Source organism: Carcharodon carcharias, chromosome 13 (assembly GCF_017639515.1).
Source record: "Carcharodon carcharias isolate sCarCar2 chromosome 13, sCarCar2.pri, whole genome shotgun sequence".
NCBI lineage: Eukaryota > Metazoa > Chordata > Chondrichthyes > Lamniformes > Lamnidae > Carcharodon > Carcharodon carcharias.
Window position 1 is genome coordinate 38,358,899 of NC_054479.1, and position 20,558 is coordinate 38,379,456.

At 42.4% G+C, this 20,558-nt stretch overlaps 1 protein-coding gene across 18 annotated transcripts in view; it reads right to left on the reverse strand.

The window, feature by feature from the left end:
* Window positions 1–20,558, reverse strand: part of mtmr3 (myotubularin related protein 3) — a 106,576-nt gene that overhangs the window by 68,619 nt on the left and 17,399 nt on the right. For 12 of the 18 annotated variants that reach the window (XR_005944690.1, XM_041201942.1, XM_041201938.1 and 9 more), the window contains exon 2: window positions 4,433–4,507. The gene's annotated coding sequence lies outside the window, so the exon portion shown is untranslated. Of the gene's footprint in view, window positions 1–252; window positions 338–2,003; window positions 2,087–4,432; window positions 4,508–20,558 lie in introns of all 18 variants that reach the window. The other 6 variants (XM_041201925.1, XM_041201930.1, XM_041201928.1 and 3 more) reach the window with 4 other exon arrangements.

Sequence of the window (20,558 nt, forward strand, 5' to 3'; positions counted from 1 at the left end):
AGCACTGTATAAATTGGATTCTGACACTGTGTGGTATATAAGTTAACTCATACAAGTTGTAATGGCTTGCAAGATTAAAGTCATAATTTCAAATGAACATACAAGTTTATCCTTCAGATTTTTAATGTCATTATGCTTTTTTAGTACCTTCATTCTTGATTTCTATGTAGTTCTAATATCCTAGAAAAATTAATTTTTGAAATATACAAATATTATGACTATTTCTGAAGTAAGTTTTGTTCATGAACTTACCTCAGTGTACTTTTTCTGCCATCATCTGATCAAGGAAGAGTGACTTGGGCCCACAAAACTATTGCAGCCATCTATTAAGCCATCCCTAAACCAGCATCACACAGAGAAGACAACTGGTAATCTGCCTTCATTAATCAAATAAAAGTTTATAAAATTTGATTGTAGAATAGAATATCAATTATTTAACATAAATGTAGGGCTTCACCCCACCCACCCAACTCCACCACATTCCATGGATGATAGAAACTGAATGATAACCAAGAATCCCCAAATTTTGGTGATGCACACATAATATAGTTGTACCCAAATCACAGAAATCAAAATAGATGGAACACAAATAACAAACATGCTGCTCTCCAGTTGTAGTACTCTGAAGCTAAAAGTAAATATTATGTCTCTTCCTGTTACTGCCAGTTTTCTATCCACTGGTCTTTCATCTATTGTCAGTTCCCTCCCTCGCAATTGCCGTATACACTCCCTTTTTGTTTCTGCCTGATGATTCTTCCATTTGCTTCCTTTCTTCTCTGTATGCTATCGATTGTATGCATCATAAGCGTCTTTCATTGAATTTGTATCTTAAAATTTTCAAAAGGTTAAAACATGCTAATGGATTCTATGTGGGACAGGGAAGCAAAGTTTTACCCTGTAGCACATATTTGGGCTAGAGAAACTAGGATGTAGAGCCTGGACTGGGAGGGAGCAAAACTCGATATCTGGAGAGAATTGGTGGTTGCATTCGAGTGCAGCAAGCTTATAATGTGGTTGAGAGATATTTCTTTTAACATTGTAGTAAACCTGGGGTAACTGACTAGTCCTGGGAAGTCTGAGAATCACTGCAAAATGTACTTGCGAGAGGGTGCTATCAAAAAAGGACAATAACCTAAAATATTAGCCCTATGTTTCTCTGTCCACAGCTGCTACTGGGGTCTTCCACCATTTTCTGTTTGCTTTAATAAAATTTCCAACATTTGCAGTTATTTTGCTTTTACTGATGAGAAACTGGGCGGGGGTTGTTTCTGGACAGATGCAGAGGGACTATGAATGGAGACCTGCATTGCAATGGGGTCTGAGATTCAAAGCAAAAGTGGAGAGGGAGCACAGAAGGATCTCAATGAATAGATTTTGCTGTGTTAGTATCTTGTTTTCAGATCAGGGAACATCGCTAGTGCCGGAATCAGGGGACAAATCCGAGTTTTAAAATGCCACATATATCTTTAGAAGATCAAGCTGATGTTCTGACTGCTTCTCCGCTTTATTTTTTAGAAAAGGCAACTGCAACCCTCTAGATCAGCTATTCCAATAGTCCTGAGGCTATCTATCCATTTAAAAATCATCAACTAAATTTGCAGCAGCACCCAAATATGTGTTTGACTAAGAAAGATAAGGCAGAACTACATTTATATAATTATTTTACATATTTCAAAGTTTTCCATATACAATTTAATTACTTTGAAGGGCAGTGGCTATTGTTTTGAAGGCTTGGATGGTCAAAGGAAAATAGAGCCAGGGAAGCACAAAGTGGTGCTACTTATGAAATTCCAATGGAGGTATCAGAGTTGGAACATTTAGGGCAGGCCTTCATGTGGAGGAGCAAGTGCAGCAGCTTTGTCATCTATATACCTGACAATATGGAAGGTCTCTGAGTATGTCCAATCTATAAAATGCCTAATCTATCCAATCCCTGTCCGCTCAACCTCATCCCAATTATCAGTAAAGTAACTGAAGGAGTCAGCAATAGTGCCAAACAATACCTTAGAGACAATAAATACCACCTTCATTGTGTAGTTGGTTTCCAGGGTGTCAACAAGCTCTTAATGACTTTCATAGACAGGCTCTGCATAATTGACAATAGCAAGTTGCAAATAGGGCAGGGGAGAAAAGGGTAGGTACAGGAAAGGAAGAAGAGGTTGAATGAATATTGGCTTACTCTTACTAAACCAACACATTATCAGTTAACAGTTCTAGTCTCCCTATTATAAAAAAGATATAGAGACACTGGAGAAGGCGCAAAAGTTTACTAGGATGATAAATGAACTGAGGTTATGGTCATCAGGCAAAACTGAACAGGTTGGACCTCTTTTCTGTAGAAAAAAACTGAAGAGTGACTTGATGGAGGAACTAAAGGATATGAAAGAGTTTGATAAGATAGACAGATTTTTGCTTCTGAGGCAGGTAGCACAAGTCGGGAAACTTGTGCTACCCACCTTGGGGCAAAGTGCCCCATTAGACCAGATTTTCGCTCTTTGGGGGGTGGAGGGCACCAGCAGTAGCAGCAATATTGGGTGGGGGAGAAAGAGTGGAGTCAGGCCTGCCACCCCCAGCAGATACAAACTGGATGCAGCCACAGGGGCTGCTGAGTACTGAGACGGTCTGTTTTCTCTTGGACTTTGCCCCACTTGTTTCCTTAAATTTTAGGCCCTCTAGCCCTCACCCCATCACCTTCTGCCCACACCCCAAGCCACCTCCATGCCCCCATGTCCCTCCATCCACCCATGGCCCCACATAGCCCCCATGCCAAATTATGGCCCCTCCCACCCATGATCCTTAGCCCTCAGACCCTCTGTACCAACTTGCCTAGTATTCACCACTGGGAGACCTCTTGAGCCATGTTGAGACGAAACAAAATAAAAGGTCTAAATATCTACTAAAGCCTTCATTGTATTAAAAAGACACCCCATTCACGAAAGCCCATCCAAAACTTTTAAATCCCCTTAAGTATTTAATCCCTTATAAAAACGGACTTATATTCATAATGCCACAAAGGCAGCTAAGCCTTTAATAATGTCTTTGAACTGTCAAACTATGAACATAGGAGTTACTGTTGAGATAACTGTAGGTTGTAGAAAGCAGCCAAGCATTAATAATGACAATGATAGCCCTAGGGGAAAATATCAACAAATAACTACTGTAACTGCTAGAACACAGGTTTCTTTCAATACCCATTGAAACAGAAAGCCCAAGGGCTGGGGATTTAAATAATTATGTCTATTTTAAAAATTAGTGACTCTCACACCAGGTTGAGGCCCTTGCAACAGCAAAAATGGGTCTGTTTGAACTCAACACTAAGTTTAAATGGCCCTGCTGAGTTCAGGTTTCCCTCATGTGAGAGTCACACCACACTCCCTTTCTTTTACTGGCAAAATGGAATCTGTTAAGGTGCGGGACGGGACTTCTGAATCTGGGTCCTGCCTGCCATTTTAAAAGTCCATGTAGTCTTCACAACTCCATGGAAATCCTGCCCAATGTTTCCATTTGTGAATGGAACTCGGGGCCGTAAATATTAGATAATCACTAAAAGATCCATAAGTGGTTAGAATGTGGAACTTAGTACCACAAGGATTAGTTGAGGGAAATACCTCAGATGCATTTAAAGTGAAGCTGGATAAACATGAGAGAGGGAGGAATAAAAGGATATGGTGATGGGGTTAAATGAAAGGGGTGGGAGGAGGTTCGTGTGGAGCATAAACACTGACATAGACCAATTGTGCTACAAGGCCTGTTTCTGGACTGTAAATATGTGATGTAATACAATTTTAATTTTGAAGATGATATTTAGGGCGACAATAGCTCTTGAATTTTGCATTGTAGCTACGTTATGAGGGTAAAAATGTATTGAACTCTGACCAGTTTGACTGCTAACTGGAGAATATGAGGGAGAGGGATAAAAATTATCATCCTTGAATGAGTAGGAAAAAAAACACCAAAAACCTAGAACCTAATTTGCCTGTGCAGATTATCCCTATGTTGTGGAGAAGAGGTTTCCACATTCCAGAACATTGACTCTACTACCTGCAGTCTGAATTCAATATTGGGAAGGGCTTTAGACAAAGACAATACACAAATTAAATTTTTTTTAGGGTCACCCCCTCAATCACTCCAAATTCATTCCTCACTGTTTACAGCAAGCACATTTGTGCTAGTCTGATTTGCCCAAAACACCATAGCCAAATGAAATGCTGAAAAATTTAATTTGGGAAAACCAACAGAGGAGTTGTTTCTCAATGATTTACTCCAAGATTTTTATGTCTTTTGAAATCCTGCTTTTAATTTTTGAACAGTTTCCACAAAACAAAATGCTAAAATTACAACTCTAAATTATATTTAAATTTTATTCAACCGCCAAATTCTTAACACATCCAATTACTTCATTTTAAAAATAGTAGGTTCAAAATTCACTCACCAAAATGTAGTTACAGTCTGATTGACTTTCTCCCTACATAAAATCTTTATTTCTTGGAAAAGATCACATTGAAACCTAAAGAAAAACACAAAAATTAATATTTTACCTTTAATATTTTTAAAGCTGTGAAGGTTTTCCAGTTATATCAATTTTTAATGGTATAACCAAAATGGTACTTGCAAATACACTCAAATTGGAAAATGGTATAGATGTTGCTGTGCAAAATCTATCACTGAAGCTTAATACACACAATTTGATGTCATCAGCAAATTTTGATCTCACTCCCTTAACTGTCGTCAAGATCATTACGAATATTCCAATATGGACCCTATGAAAAACCTAAGAACCTCAATGCATTCAAGAAATTTCTTTACACTTTTTGCTTTGTTCTCCCAACCATCTCAGTATACATATTTTCATCATTTCATAAATCTTATTTACGAACATATCTTATATGGTATCTTATCAGAGGTTTATTCAAACTCAACATGGATCATCCACTGAATTTTCTTCACTCATTTTCTCCATTATTTTTTTCAAAAAAATTCTAGTTAGGCAAGTCCTTGCTGACTGGCCCTGATTAGTTCCTACCCCTTTATTACTTAACAATTTCATCTAATTAAAAATGAATTGGTTTATAATATACTTGCTTAGCCCAATTTCACTTTTTGCATAGGGGCAATGACATTTGCCATTCTCTATTGCTCTGGTTGAGTTTTAATTTGTAGAAAACTTGGAAAATTATAAACTAAGCTTTTGTTATTTCTTCCCCAATGTCTTTTAAGATCCTCAGATTCGAGAGCAGAAACTATTTATAAAGTATATTTTACAATGAAGTGCTCAGAGATAAATGCTGGCCTTGCCTGCAATGCCCACATCCCTTGAATGAGTTGAAAAAAGATGCTCAACAGAGCCAAAATAAATACGAATGCTAAGCCAAACAAAGCCATTACATGGTGTGACCAAAGCTTAGATGTAGAAGTGAATCTGTCATGAGTGGAGGCATGGTTGTGGTAAGGCAGAGGCCTCCATGGAGGGAATTCCAGAAACAGACCTGGGTAATAAAGCTCAACAGTGAGGCAGATACACTTGTGATGCGAAGATTAGAGCAATTTTGGAACACTATCACCAAGAAAAAGCATTTCCATCACCATAAGCAAAAAACAATTACACACACCCCTCTCCAAAATTAAAGGAAATACAGCAAATGTTTTAGGGATTTTTTTCAGTTTCTAGAAGGCACTGTACTGAGCTTTAAATAATGAAAGTCAAACATTTTAATGTTATTAGAGTAATTATATGCTTGTTCAGAAATCAAGACAAAAGGTAAATCTACAATTTCATGCCTGAACTTCTGGTTTTTGACCTATACAAGTTAGTTAAAGTGCTCCACTTTTGTTAATTAGAAGTTGTGGTTAAGCAATAGCACATCAAAAATCATTGATATACATGGGAATTAAAGATAAGAATTTTCTTTCCTTCCTTAATATAAAATTACTGACCAAACTTTTGCCTGGATTATAACAATCCAACTTTTGATCTGCAGATGAATTGGAAAGCATCTGAGCTGGGAGAAACAGTGATGCAATTATTTGGCTACAGACACTAAATAGCTAATATTCAAAACAATGCACATTCTGTAGAAAAATAAGCGGTAGTGGTAGAGCTGATATTCAATGTTAATTAATGTGGTGCAGTACAGGTTCCATCACCAATTTCCTTTACAACCAGGTTTGCACATATGTAGCATGCAACATTTTGAAGTGGTGAACCATTTAACCAAAGTGGAGAAAGTTGCAGCCCCACTTTTATTTTATCACACAAGATCTACTGCAAGCCAACTGGCGGCTGGATCAAGATAGCTACTATAGTCAATATTTCAAAGTCAATAAAAAAAGGAAGGCTTACATTTATGTAACATTTTTTCTGACCACCAGGTGTCTCAAAGCATTTTACAGCCAAAGAAGTACTTTTTGAAGTGTAGTCCCTGTTATCATCTAGGGAATGTGGCAGCCAATACGCTCACAGTAAAATCCCACAAACAGCAATGAGATAATGGCCAGATAATCTGTTTGCAATGCTGATTGAAGGACAAATATTGACCAGAACTCTCCTGCTCTTCTTCAAAAATAGCACCATGGGATCTTTTATATCCATCTAAACGGGTAAATGGGGCCTCAGTTTTAACATCTTATCCGAAAGATGACACCTCCAACACTACGCTGGTGTCAGCCTTAATTGCTGCGCTCAAACCCTGGAGTGGGACTTGAACCCAAAACCTTGTGACTCAGAAGTGAGTGCGCTGCCTATTTGAGCCACAGCCAACACTGCATTGTTGGAATAAACCTGGTAGCATTTGGTCATTTTATTAGGTTTTTTATAAATGTGCACTAAACTTGGAAGTTTTGCCATTACAAGGGAAAGGATAGGAAATCTAATGTCGAGTCTAATTTAAAACAAAGATCTCTCTGAACTTACTGCACTCCATTCTCTCAGGTCCAACCCTAACATTGTCATCAAACCCGGTGACAAGGGTGGTGCTGTTGTTGTCTGGCGCACTGACCTCTACCTCGCAGAGGTAGAGCGTCAACTCGCAGACACTTCCTCCTACCTCTCCCTGGACCATGACCCCACCACTGAACATCAAGCCATTGTTTCCAGGACTGTCACTGACCTCACCTCCTCTGGAGATCTTCCTCCCACAGCTTCCAACCTGATAGTCGCCCAACCTCGGATGGCCCGCTTCTACCTCCTACCCAAAATCCACAAACAGGACTGTCCCGGTAGACCGATCAAGTAAGCCTGTCCCTGCCCCACGGAACTCATTTCTCATTATCCTGACTCCCTTCTCTCTCCCCTTGTCAAGTCCCTTCCCACCTATATCCGTGATTCCTCTGACACCCTACGACACAACAATTTCCAGTTCCCTGGCCCCAACCACCTCCTCTTCACCATGGACGTCCAATCCCTCTACACCTCCATCCCCCACCAGGATAGTGTGAGGACTCTCAGCCTCTTCCTCGAACAGAGGCCCGAACAATCCCCATCCACCACTACTCTCCTCCATCTGGCTGAACTTGTTCTCACACTGAACAATTTCTCCTAAAACTCCTCTCAATTCCTCCAAATAAAAGGTGTGGCTATGGGCCCCAGCTATGCCTGTCTCTTTATGGGGTATGTGGAACATTCCTTGTTCCAGTCCTACTCCGGCCCCCTCCCACAACTCTTTCTCTGGTACATCAATGATTACTTCGGTGCCGCTTCATGCTCTCGTCGGGACCTGGAAAAATTTATTAACTTTGCTTCCAATCTCCACCCCTCCATCATTTTCACATGGTCCATCTCTGACACTTTCCTTCCCTTCCTTGACCTCTCTGTCTCAATCTCTGGTGATAGACTGTCCACCAATATCCATTACAAGCCTACCGACTCCCACAGCTACTGCGACTACAGCTCCTCACACCCCGCTTCCTTTAAGGACTCCATGCCATTCTTTCAGTTCCTTCGCTTCCGTCGCATCTGTTCTGATGATGCTACCTTCAAAAACAGTTCCTCTGACATGTTCTCCTTCTTCCTTAACCAAGGTTTTCCACCCACGGTCGTTGACAGGGCCCTCAACCGTGTCCGGCCCATCTCCCGCGCATCCGCCCTCACGCCTTCTCCCTCCCAGAAACATGACAGGGTCCCCCTTGTCCTCACTTATCACCCCACCAGCCTCCGCATTCAAAGGATCATCCTCTGCCATTTCCGCCAACTCCAGCATGATGCCACCACCAAACACATCTCCCTGGCGTCATTTCTTAGGGATTGTTCCCTCTGTGACACCCTGGTCCACTCCTCCATCACTCCCTACTCCTTAACCCCTACCTACAGCACCTCCCCATGCATATGCAAAATATGCAACACCTGCCCCTTCACTTCCTCTCTCCTCACCAGCCAAGGGCCCAAACACTCCTTTCAAGTGAAGCAGCATTTCACTTGCACTTCCCCCAATTTAGTCTACTGCATTCATTGCTCCCAATGGGGTCTCCTCTACATTGGAGACCCCAAACGCAGACTGGGCGACCGCTTTGCAGAACACCTTCGGTCTGTCTGCAAGAATGACCCAGACCTCACTGTTGCCTGCCATTTTAACACTCCACCCTGCTCTTTTGCCCACATGTCTGTCCTTGGCTTGCTGCATTGTTCCAGTGAAGCTCAACGCAAACTGGAGGAACAGCACCTCATCTTCCGACTAGGCACTTTACAGCCTTCCGGACTGAATATTGAGTTCAAAAACTTTAGATCTTGAACTCCCTCCTCCATCCCCACAGCCCCTTTCCGTTTCTTCCCCCTCCCTTTTGTTTTTTTCCAATAACTTATATAGATTTTTCTTTTCCCACCTATTTCCATTATTTTTAAATCTATACCTTTTATGCCCTTTTAGTCTTATTTCACCCCACCCCCACTAGAGCCATCTGTACCTTACCTGTCCTGCCATCCATTTTTAATTAGCACATTTGTTTAGATAATATCACCACCTTCAACACCTCTTTGTTCTTTTGTCTGTGACATCTTTTGATTATCTGCTCCTATCACTGCTTGCTTGTCCCTACAACCACCCCCCAGCCCCCACCTTAAACCAGTTTTTTTCACCCCTCTCCTATTTTTACTTAGTTCCGTTGAAGGGTCATGAGGACTCGAAACATCAACTTTGTTCTTCTCCACCGATGCTGCCAGACCTGAGTTTTTCCAGGTATTTGTTTTTGTTCTAATTTAAAACAATTTGATGTAACATTTTCAGAGTGGCCTGTAAAATTCTAGCATAAATGCAAAAAACTGCTGATGCTGGAAATCCAAAACAGGAACAAAAATACCTGGAAAAACTCAGCAGGTCTGGCAGCATCTACGGAGAGGAGCACAGTTAACGTTTCATGTCCGAATGACCCTTCAACAGAACTAAAGAAAGAATAGAAGATGTGAAATATAAAACAAAAACAGAATTACCTGGAAAAACTCAGCAGGTCTGGCAGCATCGGCGGAGAAGAAAAGAGTTGACGTTGAGTCCTCATGACCCTTCGACAGAACTTGCGTTCGAGTCCAAGAAAGAGTTGAAATATAAGCTGGTTTAAGGTGTGTGTGTGGGGGCGGAGAGATAGAGAGACAGAGAGGTGGAGGGGGGGTGGTGTGGTTGTAGGGACAAACAAGCAGTGATAGAAGCAGATCATCAAAAGATGTCAACGACAATAGTACAATAGAACACATAGGTGTTAAAGTTAAAGTTGGTGATATTATCTAAACGAATGTGCTAATTAAGAATGGATGGTAGGGCACTCAAGGTATAGCTCTAGTGGGGGTTTTTTTTTATAATGGAAATAGGTGGGAAAAGGAAAATCTATAATTTATTGGAAAAAAAAGGAAGGGGGAAACAGAAAGGGGATGGGGATGGGGGAGGGAGCTCACGACCTCAAGTTGTTGAATTCAATATTCAGTCCGGAAGGCTGTAAAGTCCCTAGTCGGAAGATGAGGTGTTGTTCCTCCAGTTTGCGTTGGGCTTCACTGGAACAATGCAGCAAGCCAAGGACAGACATGTGGGCAAGAGAGCAGGGTGGAGTGTTAAAATGGCAAGCGACAGGGAGGTTTGGGTCATTCTTGCGGACAGACCGCAGGTGTTCTGCAAAGCGGTCGCCCAGTTTACGTTTGGTCTCTCCAATGTAGAGGAGACCACATTGGGAGCAACGAATGCAGTAGACTAAGTTGGGGGAAATGCAAGTGAAATGCTGCTTCACTTGAAAGGAGTGTTTGGGTCCTTGGACGGTGAGGAGAGAGGAAGTAAAGGGGCAGGTGTTGCATCTTTTGCGTGGGCAAGGGGTTGTGCCATAGGAGGAGGTTGAGGAGTAGGGGGTGATGGAGGAGTGGACCAGGGTGTCCTGGAGGGAGCGATCCCTACGGAATGCCGATAAGGGGGGTGAAGGGAAGATGTGTTTGGTGGTGGCATCATGCTGGAGTTGGCGGAGGATGATCCTTTGAATGCGGAGGCTGGTGGGGTGATAAGTGAGGATAAGGGGGACCCTATCATGTTTCTGGGAGGGAGGAGAAGGCGTGAGGGCGGATGCGCGGGAGATGGGCCGGACATGGTTGAGGGCCCTATGTAAGCTGGTTTTGGTGGTGGTGGTGGTGGTGGTGGTGGTGGTGGGGGGGTGGGGGAGAACCAAGTAGAGCTGGAGAGAGGGCCAATGATAGGTGGAGATAACCAAAAGATGTCACAGACAAAAGGACAAAGAGGTGTTGAAAGTGGTGATATTATCTAAGGAATGTGCTAATTAAGGGTAGAAAGCAGGACAAGCAAGGTACAGATAGTCCTAATGGGGGTGGGGTGGGGTGAAGGAATCGAAAAAGGCTAAAAGGTAGAGATAAAACAATGGATGGAAACACATTTAAAAATAATGGAAATAGGTGGGAAAAGAAAAATCTATATAAATTATTGGGGAAAAAAGTGTGGGGTGGGGGGCGGGGGGAGCGAAAATTGGAAAGGGAGTGGGGATGGAGGAGAGAGTTCACAAACTAAAATTGTTGAACTCAACATTCAGACCCGAAGGCTGTAAAGTGCCTAGTTGGAAGATGAGGTGCTGTTCCTCCAGTTTGCGTTGAGCTTCACTGGAACACTGCAGCAGGCCAAGGATGGACATGTGGGCAGGACAGCAGGGTGGGGTGTTGAAATGGCAAGCGACGGGGAGGTCTGGGTAATGCTTGCGGACATACCGAACGTGTTCTGGAAAGCGGTCACCCAGTCTGCGTTTGGTCTCTCCAATGTGGAGGAAACCGCATTGGGAGCAACGAATGCAGTAGATTAAATTGAGGGAAGTGCAAGTGAAATGCTGCTTCACTTGAACGGAGACCTGAGAGAACGGAGTCCAGCAAGTTCAGAGAGAGGCAGGTTAGAGTGGGTGAGAGGAGCAGAGAAATTGAGACGGCGACAGTTCTCAATGAAAAGATCAAGAGAAGGTAAGAATCCAGAGGGAGGGGTCCAAGTGGAGGGAGAATATTGGAGGTGAGTAATAGGATCCGTTGAAGGGGGAAGAGGACTCCTGCCCAAAGAAGTGAGCGTGGAGACGAAGGCGGCGGGAGAAGAGTTCAGCATTATGCTGAGCCCGAAATTCATTGAGATGAGGGTGTAAGGGAATGACACTAAGTCCTTTGCATCTTCCCTTCACCCTGCACCACCCCCCCCAACCCCGGTGGCATTCCGCAGGGATCGTTCCCTCTGGGACACCCTGGTCCACTCCTCCATCACCCCCTATAACTCAACCCCCCTCCCATGGCACCTTCCCATGCGACCGCAGAAGGTGCAACACTTGCCCCTTTACTTCCCCTCTCCTCACCGTCCAAGGGCCCAAACACTCCTTTCAAGTGAAGCAGCTTTTCACTTGCACTTCCCTCAATTTAGTCTACTGCGTTCACTGCTCCCAATGCAGTTTCCTCTACATTGGAGAGACCAAACGCAGACTGGGTGACCGCTTTCCAGAACACCTTCGGTATGTCCGCAAGCATTATCCAGACCTCCCTGTCGCTTGCCATTTCAACACTCCACCCTGCTCTCATGCCCACGTGTCCATCCTTGGCTTGCTGCATTGTTCCAGTGAAGCTCAACGCAAACTAGAGGAATAGCACCTCATCTTCCGTCTAGGCACTTCACAGCCTTCTGGACTGAATATTGAGTTCAACAATTTTAGGAGAACTCTCTCCTCCATCCCCACCCCCTTTCCGATTTCCCCCCCCTATTTTTCCCAATAATTTATATAGATTTTTTTTTTTCCACCTATTTCCATTATTTTTAAATGTGTTTCCATCCATTGTTTTATCTCTATCTTTTAGCCTTTTTCGATTCCTTCACCCCCACCCCACCCCCATTAGGACTATCTGTACCTTGCTTGTCCTGCTTTCTACCCTTAATTAGCACATTCCTTAGATAATATCACCACCTTCAACACCTCTTTATCCTTTGTCTGTGACATCTTTTGGTTATCTCCACCAATCACTGGCCCTCTATCCAGCTCTACTTGTCCCACCACCCCACCCCCCCTTAAACCAGCTTATATTTCACCTCTCTTCTATTTTTACTTAGTTCTGTTGAAGGGTCATTCGGACTCGAAACGTTAACTGTGCTCCTCTCCGCAGATGCTGCCAGACCTGAGTTGTTCCAGGTGGTTTTGTTTTGTAAAATTGTCTCTCAGCCAGAACTAATCTAAGAATTCAATCACTAATCACTTTTTAGAATTTCTGTTCCAAAACCATTGCTTAGGAATTTAGTTCAGATCACTGGAATTTAAAATCACGCCATCTTTAACATAAAACAAGAAAATTTACTGAAATGTTTATTCTTTGTTTGAAGTTAATGGCTGGATTTCAATTTAGAGGAATGTGGGGATTTAGGAATGGGGCTTTCAAACCAGTGAAATTGACAGCCACCGTCAACTTCCAGGTTTCACAGCAGCATGTAAGTTTAGTCTGTGTGTAAGTGACACCCTCGGAGAGATGGGTTGCCACTTAACACAAGTTAATCACTCAGTGATATTGATGTGCATCTTTAAACTTTAATTATGGGTTCTTGTGTTCCCTGGAATTTGCCAGGGAAGGCAGGGTGAATATGCAAGGAGAACTGAAAGGGCTGAAGCCATGTGAAGAAAGTATCCCAATAAAATATGCAGTACTGGTAGCTGCTTTCTTATTTGTTTGTAGGAAGGGGTTTGTTCACAGTAATTCTTCAGAGGCTGTTTTACACACTTTGGAGGCATCAGATCAGCACGACTGTCACTTACGCTGTCTTAGTCTAGGTGTCAGATGAAAACCAAGATGACTAGCACCAGATGCCAGCACACTGTTCACAGACATGTAGCTGCACAGGGGAGAGGAAGGCAGAAAAGAGATGCAGCTTACAGGAGGATATACCCAGCTCAGAGGGTCTACAGGTAGATGATAAGCCAAGTTTGAACAGGGTACAGCATCAACGTGGTGGGCGTTGCTGGACGAGCAATCCAGAGATCTGAACTAATGATTCACAGACATGAGCTCAAGCCCTAACATAAATCACTTAATTAAATCAAAATCTGGAATAAAAAGCCAGTATCAGTAATAGTGGCCAGCATCAGTAATAATGACCACAAACCACTGGCACCCATCTAGTTCACGGATACCCTTGAGAAGGAAATCTGCCATCCTTACTTGGTCTGGCTTACATGCAACTCCCACAATAACGCAATCAACTCATAACTGCTCTCTGAAAGAGCCTAGGTAGCCACTCCATTATATTCTAGAAATCTGCCCACCACCACCAGCTTCTCATGGGAAATTATGGATGGGCAATAAATGCTGACCTTGTCAGCAATGCCTGCATCCACAAATGAATAATTTTTTAAAAAACACACGTTAGGTGGTGACAAATATTTGCAGCCAGCGGCTGTCAAAAATCACTACCATTTGCCAAAGCCACCAATTATGTCAGCTTTTCCTGTGACTATGCCAAGCAGAATGAGCTAGGTGCTCAGATTTGCAGTATTTGTTTGCTTCCCACAGGTGCAGGGTGTTACTGACTGCATGTGTGGCAATTAAGGCATCCATTGATCACCCAGGCATGTTTGTCAAACACAAGGGTTTCAACTCCAAAAGTGTACAGCTTTGTGCAGTGGTACACCAGGTTCCTGGGCAGCTGCCATGTTGGTTTCATCTTGTGGCACTCCACCTATCCACATTCGAAAGCAGAGTTACCAGTAGGCTACTCAGAAAAGGGATCGCCACTTAAATGTGGTTGATGATAATGCTCAGAAACCCAAGAGATAAGGCTAAGTGCTGCAAAGAGTGCCATATAACCATCAGATATGCCATCGAATGAGTCTTTGATATGCTAAAGGAGAACTTTGGGTGCCTGGACACGAGTTGCGAGACAGCTAGAGGATCACCTCCGGTTCTCTGCCTCTCAGTGTTCTGTATTTTTTCCTCCCTTCCTTTCAGGAGAAGAGAAAGAGACCTATGAGAAAGAAATGCTACGTGTTGACGGATGGAGAGCTTTTGTTGAGAATGGCTATGAGGGAGAGGCATGACATTGCATTGGACGAGGGCAAATGTCAGTGGTGGACGGATGAATAGATGTTGGTGTGAGGAAGTGTATAGACAGAGAGGGATGTGTGCATCTGCAAGGTAACTGGTGTGAGGGGCGAAGTTCTGGAGTAGGCTTGAGAAGGCAAAGTGAGGCGGTTTGTGCACATCAAGATGTAAATGAATGTACCTTTGTTCTCATCTTTCTGGGCCCACTTAGGTCACAGAATTGCTTCTTGTACTAGACCCAAGCACATGGCATAGTGCTCCTGCTGCTGGCCTCTTGAGCCAGCTCCAACCATGCTGCTTTGGTTTCTCCAGCTGGCTTCTTTCTCCTGTTGTTAGGGAACAGTGTCTCCCTCCGGGTCCTTAGAGCCCAGGAAGCACATCAAGGGAGGTGAAATGGGGAGAAGCTTTCATCCGTCAACCTTCCATGGCAGCACTTTTCTTTCTCCTTTTGAACTCCGAATGCTTCAACTTGTGTGATTGGAGTGCCCCTTTAAATACTGGAACTTGGACAGCATCATCAAACCCACTGACGCTAGCCTGGCTGCATCCAACAGAAGAGAATAGGCGGTTTCCTTACAACAAATTCGATCCAATATTGAGGGAACTTTTGGTGTTCTATTCTGGAACTCCTTCAAGTTGCAGATTCAATTCAGAGCAACAAAAAGCCGGGTCTCTTCCCAAACAGTTTTAAAATTGTTTATCCCACTGCATAAGTGAAAGTAATAATCTTTGCAGGGTTTTTTTTTATTCTTTCAGGGGATCTGTGCAATGCTGGATGACCAGCATTTGTTGTACATCGCTAATTGCCCTTGGTGGTGGTGAGCTTTCTTGAACCGCTGCAGTCCATATGGTATAGGTGCACCCACAGTGCTGTTAGGGAGAGAGTTCCAGGATCTTGACCCAGCGACACTGGAGGAATGGCAACATAGTTCCAAGTCAGGATGGTGTGTGGCTTGGTGGGGAACTTGCAGATGGTGGTGTCCCCATGCTGCTTTTGTCCTTCTAGGTGGTAGAGGTTACAGGTTTGGAAAGTGCTGCCAAAATACAATGCCTAATATGAATTCTATTTAATGATCATGACCAAAGTCTACAGAAAAATTATTTAATCAGTATCAATTGACTCCAAAAGAGATATTTTAACTCCTGGACAGGAAATTGATCGAGTGGCTGGTCCATCTAGGAGCAGGCCCAGCCAACTGTAATGGTCAGGCTTCATCAAGAAAATGGCCAGGAAGTAGGCATGAAATGATAGTCCAGCCATTAAAATCAGGCACTTTGAAGACAGCTCCAAAGTAGGTAGGTGTGTGTGTGTGTGTGTGTGTGTGTGTGTGTGTGTGTGTGGGGTGGTGGGGGGGAAAACAGGGAGAGAGGTGTATCCAAGGCTGACAGAGGAGTGTTTCCCCCTCCCCCTAATTCCACACAGCAAAAAAACTGTTCTCCTCCAAACCACCTCCTGCTAGCTTTAGCTCGTCAGGAAAGCTGTATGCTCTTCCCCATGCTAGCCAACATTAAAACGGTAAACATGTCCTGGTCTAGTCATCTGAACTTGATCTGTATATTTAAAACAAGATCTCACTGCCTTTGGGAAGGTGTGTTGAATGCCTGCAATTTAAAACTACATTCGGTATGATCAGAGCCAGTAGGTCAATGAGCACGACTCCTACTTGCTTCATTTCAATTGCCCCTTTTTGTCAGGTGAGGAAGGACGGGAAATTCCCCTTATGAGGACTCTGATTTTGCAAAAAGCTATGACTTACCTCTAAGGAGTTACAATCTTTTTCTAAATGCGCAAGGCAAAAGAGTTGCAACAATTCTGTGCTCAGATGAAAAAAATAAAATGACAGGTGAGAAGATACATGGTACTTGATGCATATATGGCATTTATTCAAAGACTGGCTAGAGTAAGATACATTAATAAAATTCGAAGAGCACAATCTTGGTTCAGCCTCTTCCCATTTAGTAAAAATACACTTATGCCTCATTTTCATGTTCTTTTCAATACATGTCATGTGGGACACAAACTGTTCTGTGGGGTTCTGGCCCCATGGCTATTCACTGTCTTGTGCAAATGGGAATATCATATTAAATGGAGGAAAGGTGCACTTTTGAGAAGAAGAAGAACACGCAGATATTGTGTGCATTCAGAACATGACAAGCCAAGAGATAAGGGAAACTCTCTAATTCAGTCATCCAGAAGACCCTACAGTTTTCTACATCAACATGTCCAATTTTTTGTTAGATGATTCCAAGGTTTGTGCCACCAGTACTCCAGCAGAATTTCTTCCACATGTTGATTGCTGTGTATGAAGAATTCACTGACATCAACAACTTGCCTCTAAAGTAGCAAAACACCTCAAGGCGCTTAAATCCACAGTTTACATTTTTTTAAAAAGCTGTGTGCTTGTCACACTGGCCCAGTTCAGTTTGAGGCAGCGCTCCAGCCAATCTTTAGTATTACATTCTTGTTTACAAACTCATATTTCTCTGCAAAGTTCTCGCTCATCTTTCAAGGCAGAAAAGTCCAGGTTTCTCCGGACAAAACCCTACTTAACTGGAATTAGAAGAGCTGGATAGGGATGTAGTGCTGGATGAAATTTCAGAGGTATGATAAAGCAATATTTAAAAGGTAAGGATTTTGATATACCAGCTGAGGGATATAGCCAATGAAATTCAGAAAGGATGAAAAAGGAAACTCAGCACCAATTTTCACACAGCAGTCCCACAAACAGCAATGAGATGAAAACAGATTAGCTGGTCATTTATGACATTTGCCGAGGGATAAATTTGGCCAGGACAACATAAGAACCCCTCTATCCCTCTGCTCTTTTTTGATCAGTTCCATGGGATCTTTTCATGTCATTCTAGAGGGCGGAGAGCACTTCCATTTTAGATTTCCAGCATCTGTAGCACTTTGCTAAAGTTTCTGTTGACCTGATTCAGAGTGCACATTTCCTACTCATAGGGGAATATCCATTTGCTCAAGCACAGAACGCTCAAGGGTAATTAGGCAGAGCCAAAACTTGGCTCCCAACAGAATTTCTATTCCTAAGGTTAATCATCAATTGTGCCCTAGAGTGCTTCCAGCCTACCTGGCTCAGGCTTCAGCTTTCCTGGGCTTTCACAAAGGGCTCACTAGTTTCCAAATTTCATCAGTGGTCTTGGCCCAGAATTTGCAGGGTTTTTGATGTTGAACTGTCATTATCATGCTGATAGGACCCCTCCGAAATTGACCAGAGTTTCAAGATTTGGTACAAGTGCAGATTAACGTGGAAATTCTGAAGCTGCGTTGCCATGCACTACTCCGGCACATGCTGCACTAAATCTCCAGAGCTGGGTATTAGTGAAATCAGTTGACCTGGCAAGAACTTCCCCTTTTTGCTCTCATAATTGCTGTTAGAAACCCCATAAGGTAAGCCTTGTTGAACAAGATGTAATTGAGTTTTTATACAGTGATCTTGACTGGTTACTATTGCTGAACAACCAATCTGGCTTTGGAAAAAATGTGGGATTTTGTGAAATGTCTCCATTAGGATTAATTACTAGATTTTTCTTAAATAATTACATTTTTAAAAAGCTTTTTCATGATATTTCATTTTCTATCTTCACCTTATGTGTATATTTCAATCTTTGTTTCACTCAGAAATGTTAAAAGTGATTTTATTAGTGCTTTTCACTTTGTTTGGCTGTCCGTGAGAATTCTTTAATGTGATTAGCTGCTTGAATAGCTTGAAAACATCACAGCAGCTCAACGTGGGAATCTCTACGAAGCTACACTACAATCAATTGCACAGAGAGAGAACTGGAAGTACTTGCTACAGAGATTTCAGGATCTCTCAGCAAGGCTATGGAGGTTAGCGAAATCCAGACCATCCTCTTTGAGTGAACTTAACCTTCTGCTTTACACTTCCCTCCTAGAGAAGAAGCACAATAATAATTTTCATTTCTATAGAGCATTTATATAGCACATTTAAAGGCACTAAAATTTCCCATGGCACTTCAGCATAATTAGATATAAACTGATACCAAGCCAAAGGATGAGACATTAGGTCAGGCAACCAAAGGTTTGGTTAAGGAGATAGGGCTTAAACAGCACCTTAAATGAGGAGAGATAGATGGAGAGGCAAAAGGGTTTACACGGAAGCGGGGACTGCACAAGACACCAGAGTTGGAGGAATGCAGAATTCTGAGGGTTGTAGGACTAGAAGTTAGAGATAAGGAGGGTTGAACAGAAGGGCTTAAACATGAGAACTGAGGTGCTGTTTGTTATCATATAGTTTCTTTGGCTAAATGCTCCAAAATGTTTCATATTTCAGATCATCCTTCTGTACATGCATTGGAAAGGTGAGCTGCATTTTAGAATGTATGTCATTTATATCATGGAATGAAAGCTAAACAAATTTTCTTTTCAACTTTTTCACTGTTACATTCACCTTTGTATTGTGCCCAAATTCTAAAAATTTGCAAAACTACAGAGATCTGCAAGATATTTTGTCTACTAGAGCACGTCACATGATGAGTTAAGCAACTTTGGAACACCATTATGAACATCAACATCAAAATAATGAGATGTCCTTGAGCTGCAATTTGTGTGCAAGCACTATAACTGATTATTTGTACGATAACAAGATATCGTTGCTCCAGTCTTTAGTTACTTGACGACGAGTTTTTCCACTTTGTTGCATACAACTATCTTCAGCTGCCCCATTCTGTAGCCTCCTTTGTCCAGTTCTCCTTCTTCAATTACTATTACACATAGTGCACTTTCACAGTACCTCCTCAACATGCATGCTTCAAAATTAAATCGATTTTAAAATCAACCATTCTGGAAACAGGTCATGCTTATAGCAAAGGAAGTAAACACACTCCAACATCCCTCTTAATTAAAAGTTTGATAGGCAGCTTTTGAACCTGCCTGTCATCAACATGCAAGTACTTACTATAATACTGCACACAAGCTGCACTTTTGTTGCACCTATAATTTAATGAAGTTTCCTATGCAGTTAATATAGGAAAGAAATGGACTGAGCACTTGAGGATTTACGAGAGTTGGCTAAAGCTAGTCAAAAGTGGGTTTTAAGGGGACAGTGGACATGCAATAAAGGGAGATGGTAGAGGAAGGCTGGATGTTAACAAACATCAACAAGTTCATCCTCTGCGTGTAAATAATGTTCCCAAGTGGCAGCATGTAGCAGAGGAATGGACCAAGGTTAGAACCTTAAGACAGATGGCCAGGCAATCAGTTAAGGGTGATCCCCAAAGGAGGACAGTACATCAGACTGCCATTCATGATCAGGCCAGTGGTTAACAGGAATTCAAATATGGAATTGTGAGATGGTGGGCACAGAAGTGGCAATGTGTTTAAGATCTTAGAGAGAAAAGGTAGGTTGGCATGGGATGGTATGGTATTTAGAAAGGAGAGGAGCTGAGAATGTTTTTTTTGAGGTTAAGTGAAGTTGAATTTGAAGGTGGAGGGCAACTATGTCTGAGAAAAGCTCAACTATTCAGGATGCCCACACAATGGGGTGAGTAACAGTAATTAAGTATCAAGAGTTCAGTACAGAGAGCGCAGGAAATGGGTTCTATGGAGGAAGTGAGCGAGGGGGTGGCAAAAAACTTAGAAATGGGGGCAAAGTATAAATTAATATAGGGTCAGGGCTAGACTGAGAAAGACACTGGAGGGGATCAAGCATGGAAAGATAGTGGCTGTATGTACAGTCATAATCTTGGGAGACAAAATAAATCTCTAAGCTTCTTGCACTTGGTGCTGAAGGAGGAGGAAGAGAAGTGGAGAAAAATCTGAGATTGTCATGCATGAATACATAGGAGGATTTGGTGGTTGGGGAGATGCAGTATTCCTTTAGTTATTAAGTCAGATCTCAGTGACTGATCAGTGGTTTGTTATTATATAGTAAATTACCAACCCATTTTAAAATCTGCAATTGAAAATAAAAATTGTAGCAGTTTATATTCATGGCAGATTCTATATTCAAAGACTCAATACAATTCTCAAGTATGAGAGCAGACGGATGCTGAATATTTTGGGCAA